General features: G+C 30.7%; 1 pseudogene; it reads right to left on the reverse strand.

Annotated features, from left to right (window-relative positions):
* The window catches only part of LOC122134952, a 19,511-nt pseudogene extending 8,497 nt beyond the window's left edge, over positions 1-11,014 (reverse strand).
* Positions 11,015-11,352: the final 338 nt, after the last annotated feature.

Consider the following 11,352-nt stretch of genomic DNA (forward strand, 5'->3'; position numbering starts at 1 on the left):
AGTTTCTCCTTTGACATGGTGGCCACAACCACCAGTGTCATATTGCATCAACCAAAACCATTTTATTTTAGGTTTTGACCTAATTTGTTTTAACTATGGACAGGAGCCCTGTTAAATCTACTCAAAGTTGATAAAAACTAAATACATCAAACATAAATCATAAATCATACATTGCATTTATTCTTTTTAAATGACCCAGACACTTGGCAGAAAAAAAAAAAAAAAAAAAAAAAAAAATAAAAAAAACAGGATATGACCTTTATAAAAAAAAAAAAAAAAAAAAAAAAGCTATCAAGAATATTTCTGCACAGAAAGACGTCTTGAGCTGGAAATAACTACTGAAACTATAGCAATGCTTAAAAATAAATATAAAAATCATGATGCATATGTGCATTGGTATATGCTTTTTTCATAGTCCACAGTAATATATCTGCTTGATTTAAGACCTTTTTGTCAACATCAGCATTGATAGGTTCAGTATTACAGAGTAAAGTGGTTTATCTGTAGAGCAGAAGTCGACGGTTTTATGTAAGCGGGAATGGAAAAAGCCCTTCAACCACACGCTACTGACAGGACACACTTTTCACACCTCACACACACCTCACAAACAGACATCAAACACATTCGTCCAGCAGCAGACTCTTTCTCATGCACAAGATTATTGTGTACAGCAGATCAAACCACATTTCTGTACAGATGTAAATAATCAATACCACAGCAAGGTTCCATGGCTTTTGATGAGTAGTTTTGCATCTACGGTTTGCACTTTTAACTCTGAGAGTACAAAATGAAAATGCTCCATTTGGCTAGAAGAGTTACATAAAGGTCCTTGTATTGCAAGGTAAAGTCTTTTGAAGCTTTAGGAGACCATTTCATTAATCCGTTATTAATTATCATTCTTTAAACCCCTTTAGAATGATCCTGCTATAATTAATTTCCTGATGCAAACTGTTGATTTTCACAATCTCAAAACTCAACCGTAGACTCAGAGTCAGAGTCTGGAGGTTTCTAGTGAAAATGATCACACAATCTGGGTCTTGACGTTTGGGCATCATCTCATCATGATTGGTGTATAATCCACATGATTGTCCTCTCTAACTTCCTGTAAAACTGCATAACACAAGATAATAATAATAACAATAATAAATGTGATGTACTGTAATTATATTGTTTTTTTCTAAGTAACATAAGGCTTTTATAAACATCTGTCAGTCCTGATGTGTGTGAGATTTAAATCATTGATCATTATAACATTTTAAGCCCATTTCTCCCACATAAGAAAGAAATATCTTTCTCTGGTAAATCATAATTACGACATAAAATGGCAAAATTGTGAAATACTAAGTCAAAATTAGTATTGTATCTCATAATTACGGTATCTCATTAAAAGTATCTCATAATTATGACTTAAATGGTATCATTTTGGCTTTTTTTATATCATAATTATGATTTGCTAGAGTATTTATTTTTTTTTTTAAGGAGGAAATGGACTTCCATTTTATACAGACAAAAACACAGCACACACACAATGATCTACATCTGACTCTGCCGAAATTATACTATATTTGAAAATTATATCTGCTGAAATTTTACAAATACACTGAACAAATTAACAATAAAGTTTCTTACCGATTCGTGTGTGTTTGTTTTGATGAATGTCGGCATGGTGTAATTGATCTCTTCTGCAGAAGTCTCATCTATTTTCAACAATAATATACATTAAAATAAACTAAATTCAATCCTAGACAACTACATCAGGTTCTTCACAACATATGTGTTATTAATAATGCTTAAAAACTTAAAGCAATACATGTTTTAATACAGCAGTTTTAAAAATAAAAATTCCGGCCTATAAACGTTTTCCACATACAAAAAGTTCATAAAAGAGCATGTGTTTTATCATTAAATTTTAGAGAGACATTCTTTACACAAAAATCAAACCTGCTTGAGATGTAACAAAACTCATTTACATTCTTTGTATGTAATCAGCATTTAGACTCAACTAACACAAACAGAAGTCATATAATTCATATAGATTTTAATTTGCGCACCAGCTGCATCTTTACACACATGTAAGATTATGTTCTTAAAATGGAGAAAGATTTTTTTATTAAAAATAAACATTTATGTTTTTTTTTTATTTTTTTAGTATTGATGCCAGTTTGTGAAACGCAGAATTTGTTTTTGTGCGACTGAGATGACTGAAGAGTTTACGTTCAGTATCATTAAATAAACAAGAATTCTGGAATATGACTGTGAGCTGTAGAAATAGATATATACCCAATAACTACACATATTAATTTGTTTTCATATAAAGGATGCTTAACTGCAAAATTATGAGAATAATTTTAATAAAATGATATAATAGAGCAATCAGTTTACTAAAAAAAATTAGAGATTATTTTTCAAACTATTATTTGTTATCATTTATGTTTAAAAGCAGTAGGTAACACTGTTTTAGATGCTGAGTCTTTAATGATACAGAGAGACACAGCAGAGATCGGCACTGTTTTAGATGCTGAGTCTTTAACAACACAGATAGACACAGATCAGCACGATCAGAGAGACTGAGACTGGAGGAGAGTTAAAGAGAGACATTAATGTAAGTGATTGAATCAGTCTGATCTACAACAGAAGACAGAGATCTGGTCAGTAAATAAAAACACACAGCGCTGCTGTACCTGAACCATGTGTGACAGAGTTGAGTGATGTCCAGATTGTTGAGTCTGGTTGCTGATGGGATTGTTTTTATTTTGAGCACACAGCTGTAGGTGTTGTTATCCAGATATTCCACCTCCAGAGGTAGAGAGAGACTGATGCTGAGATCAGACACACTGATGCTGGACAATAAACTGTTTCCTTTGTACCAGGAGAGAGTCACATGACCCACATCCACCACTGAACACACCAATGAGCAATTCTGCTGTGATGATGATGATGATGATGATGATAATGAAGATGAACATTTTACTGCTGATGACGGGAACAGGCAGACGAGCTGAAAACATGAGGGAATGAAGCAAAACAGAAACCTGGATAAATCTAGTCAACAATCTTATTTCAGCTCATGTGTTGAGTAAATGTTCAGCGTGTTGACAGTCAGTCAGCTGTTTTTATCTCAAAATATAAAATAAATAAACATGTCAGTATGTAAATAGTTACATAATATTCTGGTTTCAGTACCAGTTAAGCTCAATTGACAGGGTTTGAATCATAATGTTGATTACCAAAAAAAAAAAAAAATAAAAAAAAAAAAAATACAAAATAAAAACAAAAAAAAAAGCAGTATAAACATTTTTGTCCCTACTGGTGTTACAGTGAAAAACGTACAATGGAAGTCAATGGAACCCATCAATAAATGTTAAAATACCGTAGTAAAGACACAGTACATAAACAAAATAATAAAAAACTTTATATCACATAAAATATTTTATCAAGTTTTATAACTTATTTCCAAGACTTTTACTTCCAATTTTAACTCTTTAAAACCAAAATTTATACTATACTTTTTTTTTTTTGACCATTATGCCACAAATGCTGTTGATGGAGCTGAACTTGTACTGAATACTCCTTTAATAAAATAAGAACATGTGAAGGACAAAACAAATGATCTCTACTCACCATAGACAGAAACACTGAATGTTTTTGATGTCAGTTTCTCTCCACTAATCTCTAGTTTTATAATCTCCAGCGTGTTCAGTTGTGATGTTTTGTGATGGTCAGAGATCCAGTTTGATCGTCCAGCTTCACTCTGTCTCTGAATCTCACATCAGTATCATTATATGTGGAAAAGATTTGCTTCTTTCTGTTAATTAATTAAAGCTATTTGAGACTTTTCAGCTCCAAATTTCCACAGTATGCCATCCTCTTCACGTATTTCAGTAAGATCAGTGTTTAGAGTGACAGAATCTCCCTCCATCACTGACACTGAATCACCAAACACACCTGATGAACAAACACAGATTAAGGTAATTACAAAATAGGACATTTTAATTAATCAGCTGTTATTATTCCATTCCATTTCTTTTCTTTTTTTTTTTTTTTTTTGACAGAACCATTCTGTTTATTTCTTGCAGATAAAGAAATATAAATATGTAAAATGTCAACTGTCTTTAAACTGCTGATGTAAAACTGTTAACTTCTATCATTACAGAGAATCAAACAGACAGAGAAAACATTTCAGTGCCTATAGACTGCCTGGAAATATTTATTATAAAATAAAATATTATTTAAAAAAAAACTCTGTTTTGGCTTAGTTTTGTTGGTTTTTCTACTGCTTTTCCCTGTTAGCCTGTGTTTCCTAGTTGGTGCCTGTTTGTTCCAGTTAATATATGAACCCGTTCACATATTGTTTAATTAATTATCATATTTAGTCTGTGTATGTATATTCCCGTTTTGTTCAGTTCTTTGTCTGGGCTCTTCAATGTTAGTGGTTGTGTTTCCCGAGCTTCTCTCTGCCTGTTTTGTGGATTATTGAATAAAAATAATAATAATCACATGAAATATTCCAGGCTATTTAATACATTAAAAACATAAACAGTTTGTTTGCAGTCATGTGACTTAAGGAGTTTACTTTAAAGTAATGGAGCAATGGGATTCAATTTAATCTACCTTAAATGTAAAATAAAACCAGGATCAAAATAATGGTTTAAATGTACATCTGCATATTTTTAATGTAAAATTTGGTGCAACAGAAAGATTAGATATGCCTTGATTTATTAACTTTTAGGGGCAACACATGCGTAATATTTTCACTTGTGTTCTCTGCTGTAGAGAAAAATTAATGTATAAAGTTACATAATTTAGTGAAAACAAATATAATTTTTTTTTACAGAATTAAAAAATGGGCTTACATTTGAATGCAATTTAAAAATACATTTTTTTTGCATTCTGAGCCTCCATGCAGAGCATTTACATTTACATCTCTACGGGTGCCATTAGTATTTAAAATATATTTTTTAGTACAAAAAAGTGTAGCGCCTCAGTGACAGTTTTTTAAACCTTTTCTTTCTGAGTATAACAGCATCTTTATTAATCTGATTTTTTTTTGTTAAATACTTTCTGCACAGTTGTTCAAGGAAAAGTCCAATCCAAAAAGACTAACCTAATAAAACTATCCTCCGAAAACACTCTATGTGAATCCTCCCTCAACAGTTTGACCCTCCTAGATCACACGCTGCATTTACGCTATAATGTGAATTCTCTCAAAAGTTTGGACCCTCCTAGTTCTAACGCTACATTTGCATAATGCTATAATTCATCTGGCCCTTATTACCTCTTCTTAATGGACAAAACAATATTTTATCATTGAACATACTTTTTGTTAGGTAGCTGCCTGACTTTGTTAAATGGCTAAAAGTAGAAGAATGTTGTGTGAATTGTGTATATATTATATTTCACAGTAAAAAATAGAGCATAACTGTAGTTTTTAAAGTTGTTGAGTATCAGTTTTAGTTCTTGCACTGAAAAAAAAAAAGTAGATTTACTTAGTTTTTATTTTGCAAGTTTTTGCACACATACATTTCAAGTAAAATTTAAGTTTTAAATTAAGTAAAATCTACTTAAAACTAAGCAAATTTAGCAAAGGAATTGTGTAATTTTAACAAGGAAAGTTAGAGTTTCATGCGTAATAGCTATCTAGCTACTTTGTTAAATACGCAATACTCAAGTACATTACCCTCAGTTACAGATGATATAATTTACTCCATCAAGGTAGCACTGGTTAAACAACCATGCTTTTAAATAATGTGGTTCACTTGCAAACATGTAAGTAAGCAAATATACAGCTACAGCTTGTTATCCTTTGAAAATAATACTGGTATGTCCACTCAATAAAATTATTACCCAAATGAACACAGAGACCTCAATACTTGGTACACCACAATGGACAGCAACAATCAATGGATAGTGTTTTAAATTGGTCATTGTGAGTAGAAAATTAACTCCAGATATCACAAAACAGTAAGTTAGTAAACCTAATGACAAAATCAACCATAAAACAGTGTATATACAACTCGAAAACAGTGAAAATTTTATCTTTTTAATTATTCATGCCCATTACTTTGATATTTACTTAAAGAATCCTTGTAAACATAACAAACAATTCCAAGTATGCTTATAATTTCAAACTTATTTTTTTACAAACTAATTTTTTTTTTTTTTCAATTTTATACTATATTTATAAAACAAAAATATAAGTTTAAGTAAGTATCTATCTAGATTTAATTATTTAATGTAGAAATTACATTTGTTTATATGTAGGATTTACTTCACCACAAAAATAATTTTTATCATTGTGGAAAATACAAAGTACAAACACAGTGCCAGTTTTACTGAAGTTCATCAAGTCAAACTGAAAGCTGCTTTGGTTTGTTCTTCAGAAATGTGGGTTGGTTCTGTTGGATGGATACACAGCTTGTAGATGAGAGTGAGTGAGTTTCAGAGCATGTGTGTTTAGTTTGTAGGTCAAGAGTATCTTCCTGTTGCTACTATGAACAGTTTTTTAAGACCATTTAAGCTAAAAAAAAAAAAAAAAAAACATGAACACAAACTGTTTGACACTGTTTTGACACTAACTCCAAGAAGCAGGAATGGACACAACCATCCAATTTTTTTTTTTTTTTTTTTTTTTTTTTTTACTTTTATAACTTTTGGACAGCAGCACTATTATACTGTAGTGCATCACTATTATACACTTTATATATACTTATTATTTTTTTTCCCCAAACTGATGAAAAACTAAATAAATTATTAACAGCCATCAAACATAAATTGTAACCTCATACATTGGCATTTTATTCTCAAAAATTGACCCAGACATTGACAGAAAAATAAGGATATGACCTGTGAAAAAAAAAGGTAGCAAGAATATTTAGTAGTGAAGCAGATTTTCTATAGAGCAGAAGTCGACAGTTTTATGTGAGCAGGAATGGAAAAAGCCCTTCAACCACACACACACTTTTCACACCTCACACACACCCACAAACAAACATCAAACACAAACATTCAGCAGTACACATTCTCAGAAATACGTTTTCTGTCCAACAGATAAACCACATTTGTGCATACATGTAAATAAATTGCTTTCGATGAGCATTTTGCATCTACGTTTTGTACGTTTTTTTTTTTTTTTTTTTTTTTTTTTTAAACTCTTAACATGGTATTTTTAAGACTTAAAGAGTCAAACATAAAAATCCTTCAGTTTGTTATATGATTTAGTTAATTTGTTAAAAGTCTTTGTATTATAAGGCTAATTCTTTTGGAGACCATTTCATTATTCAGTCTTTACGTATCACACTTTACGCATCACCAAAAACTCACACATAGACTCTCTCTCTCTAAGGTTGTCGCAGGTCACACACAGTTGGGTCTTGTACTTAGAAAAAGACTGAAGTTTGATCATCTTCTCGTTGTGATTGGTGCATAATCCACATGATCGTCCTCTTGAACTTTCTAAAAACAGATTACACAAGATATAATAATAGTAAATGTGGTAGGTTCATCCTCAAGATTGACTGAGATGTAATGTGATATACATATATATATATATATATATATATATATATATATATATATTAAGTAACAAGTGTTTCTTGCATTGAATAAAGATCGTATGGCTTTTATAAAGATCTGATTGTGCTGTTGTGAGCGTGATGGATCATTATACAGGCAAAAATAAGAACATATACATCTACATCTGCTGAATTGATATAAAGACTCTCAACATGAGTTAATAAATTGTCTTACTGATTTCTGTGTGTTTCTTTTGTAGAACACTGGTGCAGCGTAAGTGATCTCTTCTTCATGACTCTCAACTGTTTCAACAATAATAGATGCATTACAACAACAAAACTCCATCCTAACTAACAACCTAGCAACAAAAGACTTCATTCATAGAGATTTAATTTGAGCTCCAGCTTCATATTTACAAATTAAAACAAACTTTATAAACTGATAAACATTTCTACATTATAATTAATCAATACTAGAAATGCACAAACTTTCATTTCCATCTGCGTACTGTGATGCTATCACCCTGCCCTTGAGTTAGCACGTGTGTGTGTGTTTGTGTGTGTGTGTGTGTGTGTGTGTGTGTGTAAGGTGCGGGCATGCACGCGTGTGTATCAGTGAAATAAATAAAGAGTGCTGCCCAGTGTCTTTATATACAAACAGATGTGTATTTTGATATAAGTTGAGTCTACAGAAATTATAATACTTGCCAACTATATAAACTAAATACAAATTATTAACAACAAAATAATAAAAAAATTAAAAAACAAATTAAAATCAAAACTAACACTTGACTAAAATATTTAAAATACATTTTAATTGCTAAAGTCATATAATACTTGCCTTCTTGATCAGTTTTTCTGTGTTTCCTGCAGAACCAGAAGATCCCGACTACAGATACAATCAACAGAGATCCAGCAGCAGAACTCAACACTATCAGAGACACTGGTTGTGAAGTACACTGTCCATCCAGCACTGTAATGATACAGAAAGAAGTAAATGCATCCGTCTGATCTTCAAAAGAAGACACAGATCAGGTCATGAAATAAACACATATTGACACTGCCATACTGTACCTGCACATGTGTGACAGAGTTGAGTGATGTCCAGATGTTGAGTCTCATTAGAGTATTAATATGCTTAAGAATGAATGGTAGAATCTAGTATGGTAGAATAAGATGATGTACTTGTAAAAAAGTCAGTTTATCTGTTGGTTGACCATCAAAAATAAAGTGTTAGCAATATATTTACAGTAATACTCTAATGAACACACTAGTTGATATGTAGTTGCAGAGTTCCTTATCATCATCTTCTACATATCATCATGTCTAAAGGGTACCATCAAAATAATCAAACTGATATTACAATAAAAATAGTTCAAAGCAAAAGGTGTCATATTACACATTCATCTGATCTGTTTATGATCTTATGGCTGTTTGAGAGAATATTTTTATTATTATTATTATTATTATTATTATTATTATTATTATTATTATTAATTATACGTGGTCTTTGACCGCTTTAAGTAAAGTAGCATTAGAAAAAATGGCAAGATATGAGACTTATAATACTTTATGAAACTATGAGAAATATAATCCATTGTAAAAGTTGATGCAAAATGTTCATTGTGTTATAAAAATCATCATACTCTTGAAAGCTATAACCCACAAATAAGTAAAAATTATAATATATTAAAACCGTTCTTATGAATATTCATGAGATGATATATAAGGTTTTGCTTTAAAAAAAAAAGTAAAAAAAAAATTATCTCACCATAGACAGAAACACTGAATGTTTTTAATGAGAGTTTAATTCCAGTAATCTCTAGTTTATAAACTCCAGTGTGTTCAGTTGTGATGTTTGTGATGGTCAGAGATCCAGTTTGATTGTCCAGCTTCAGTCTGTCTCTGAATCTCCCGTCAGTATTATTAAATGTGGAAAAGATTTGCTTCTTATTTTTTATTTAACCAATAAAAAACTTTCCAACCCAAAATTCCAAAATAAAACCTCAACCTCATATGTATTTCAGTAAGATCAGTGTGTAGCGTAACAGAATCTCCCTCCATCACTGACACTGAATCCAAAATCTGAAATCAGCTGTAAACAGATTTCACACAGAATAAAGCTCCTGCTGGATTGCAGAGCCTGAAATCAGCTGTAGTTTTTCATGGTTTGCATGTGAACTTGAGAACATCCAGAATAACAGCATAAAAAACAAAAACAAAGTGAAAGGTGAGATAAATGAACAGACTGATGTTAAAAGCACCACGTCATTTTAAATACAGATAAACAAATCAGGGATTATAATTCTGATTAAAACTTTCTTCTGTGGTTAATTTTGTCCACCATGATGGATTCACCATTAAAGATCCCCTTTACAGTAGCATAATTAGTACACTGTCTTACACAAAAATCATTAAAAATAAACGATAACCACATTTAACAAACTATAACAACCCTGAGATCCCCTTTACAGTAGCATAATTAGTACACTGTCTTATACCACAAGTATTATTATTATTACTACTTTCACAAATGTCTGTTTTAAACAAGCACATGACCCAGCAAACAGTAATACTCTGGATTTTCATACTAAATTTTTCATTCTATTTAATGCATTAAAAACATAAATGCATTAACATCAGATATAAACTCAAAGCAAACAGTTTTCCAAAAACAGCAGTGTTTGTAGTCATATGAGTTATTTAAGGAGTTTACCTTAAAATAATGGAGAGACGGGATTATAAATTAATCTCTATTAAATGTAAAGTACAAACCAGGATCAAAATGAAGGTTTAAATGTAGGTCTGCTTATTTAAAAAAAAAAAAAAAAAAAAAAAAAAAAGTTTAAAGTTCGGTGCAACGGAATTATTAGTTATGCCTTAATTTAATGAAGATTTAAGATTAAACGCTATGATGCAACAAATGCCAAATCTTTCATTTAGTTTAAAGTTCTGTTGTAGATGAAAACCAATGTATAAAGTTACATGATTTATTAAAAACAAATAAATGATAATTATTGAAGATTAAAAGTGCCAGTTTAATTGTGTTTGATATATTCAATACATATTTTAAATAAATGACGCCTTTACATCAGTAGAAAATCAGGCTCACTGAACCTGTCTTTAATAATGTTCTTGCACTGAAAAAAAAAAAAATCTAATTTAAACAGAACTCTGTCAAAAAAAAAAAATAATAATAATAATAATAATACAAAAGCTGTCACTGGGGCAATAACCTTTCAAAATGTACACTTTTGTACCTTATTTATCCATAAAAGGTGTATATTAGTATATTAGTATCTTAAGTATCTTAAATGTATTTTATACCTAAAGTGTACATAATAAAAGTGTACCGCCTCAGTGACAGTTTTTGTACCTTTTTACTGTATGTCTGAAATTGTAGCAGCCACTGTGAAATAAAAAAATAAACCATAAAAATGTTTTTATAACTTACCAATCAGACGCCACCAGCACAAAAAGAACAGAACAAACATGTGAAACATTTTCTTCAATAGTTCAGTGTCTGATCTAACAGAACTATCTGTTAAAAAAACACTTGAGCTATATATGAATCCTCCTTCAAAAGAGTTTGTCCCTCCTAGCTGACACGCTGCATTTGCATATGATATAATGTTTTTATTCAACTGGCTGTTATTCAGAATTTAGCTGTTCTTAATGGGTGAAAATATTCTATATATTTATCATTTAATAAAGAGTTGCCTGACTTTGTTAAATGGCAAAAATATAAGAATTGTGTATTAAACTACATTTCATGGTAAAATAGGAGCATATCTGTATATCTGTTGTGTATTTAAAATATCAGTTTTATTGAATGGAAAAA

Source organism: Cyprinus carpio, chromosome A22 (assembly GCF_018340385.1).
Source record: "Cyprinus carpio isolate SPL01 chromosome A22, ASM1834038v1, whole genome shotgun sequence".
In the NCBI taxonomy this organism is placed as follows: Eukaryota; Metazoa; Chordata; class Actinopteri; order Cypriniformes; family Cyprinidae; genus Cyprinus; species Cyprinus carpio.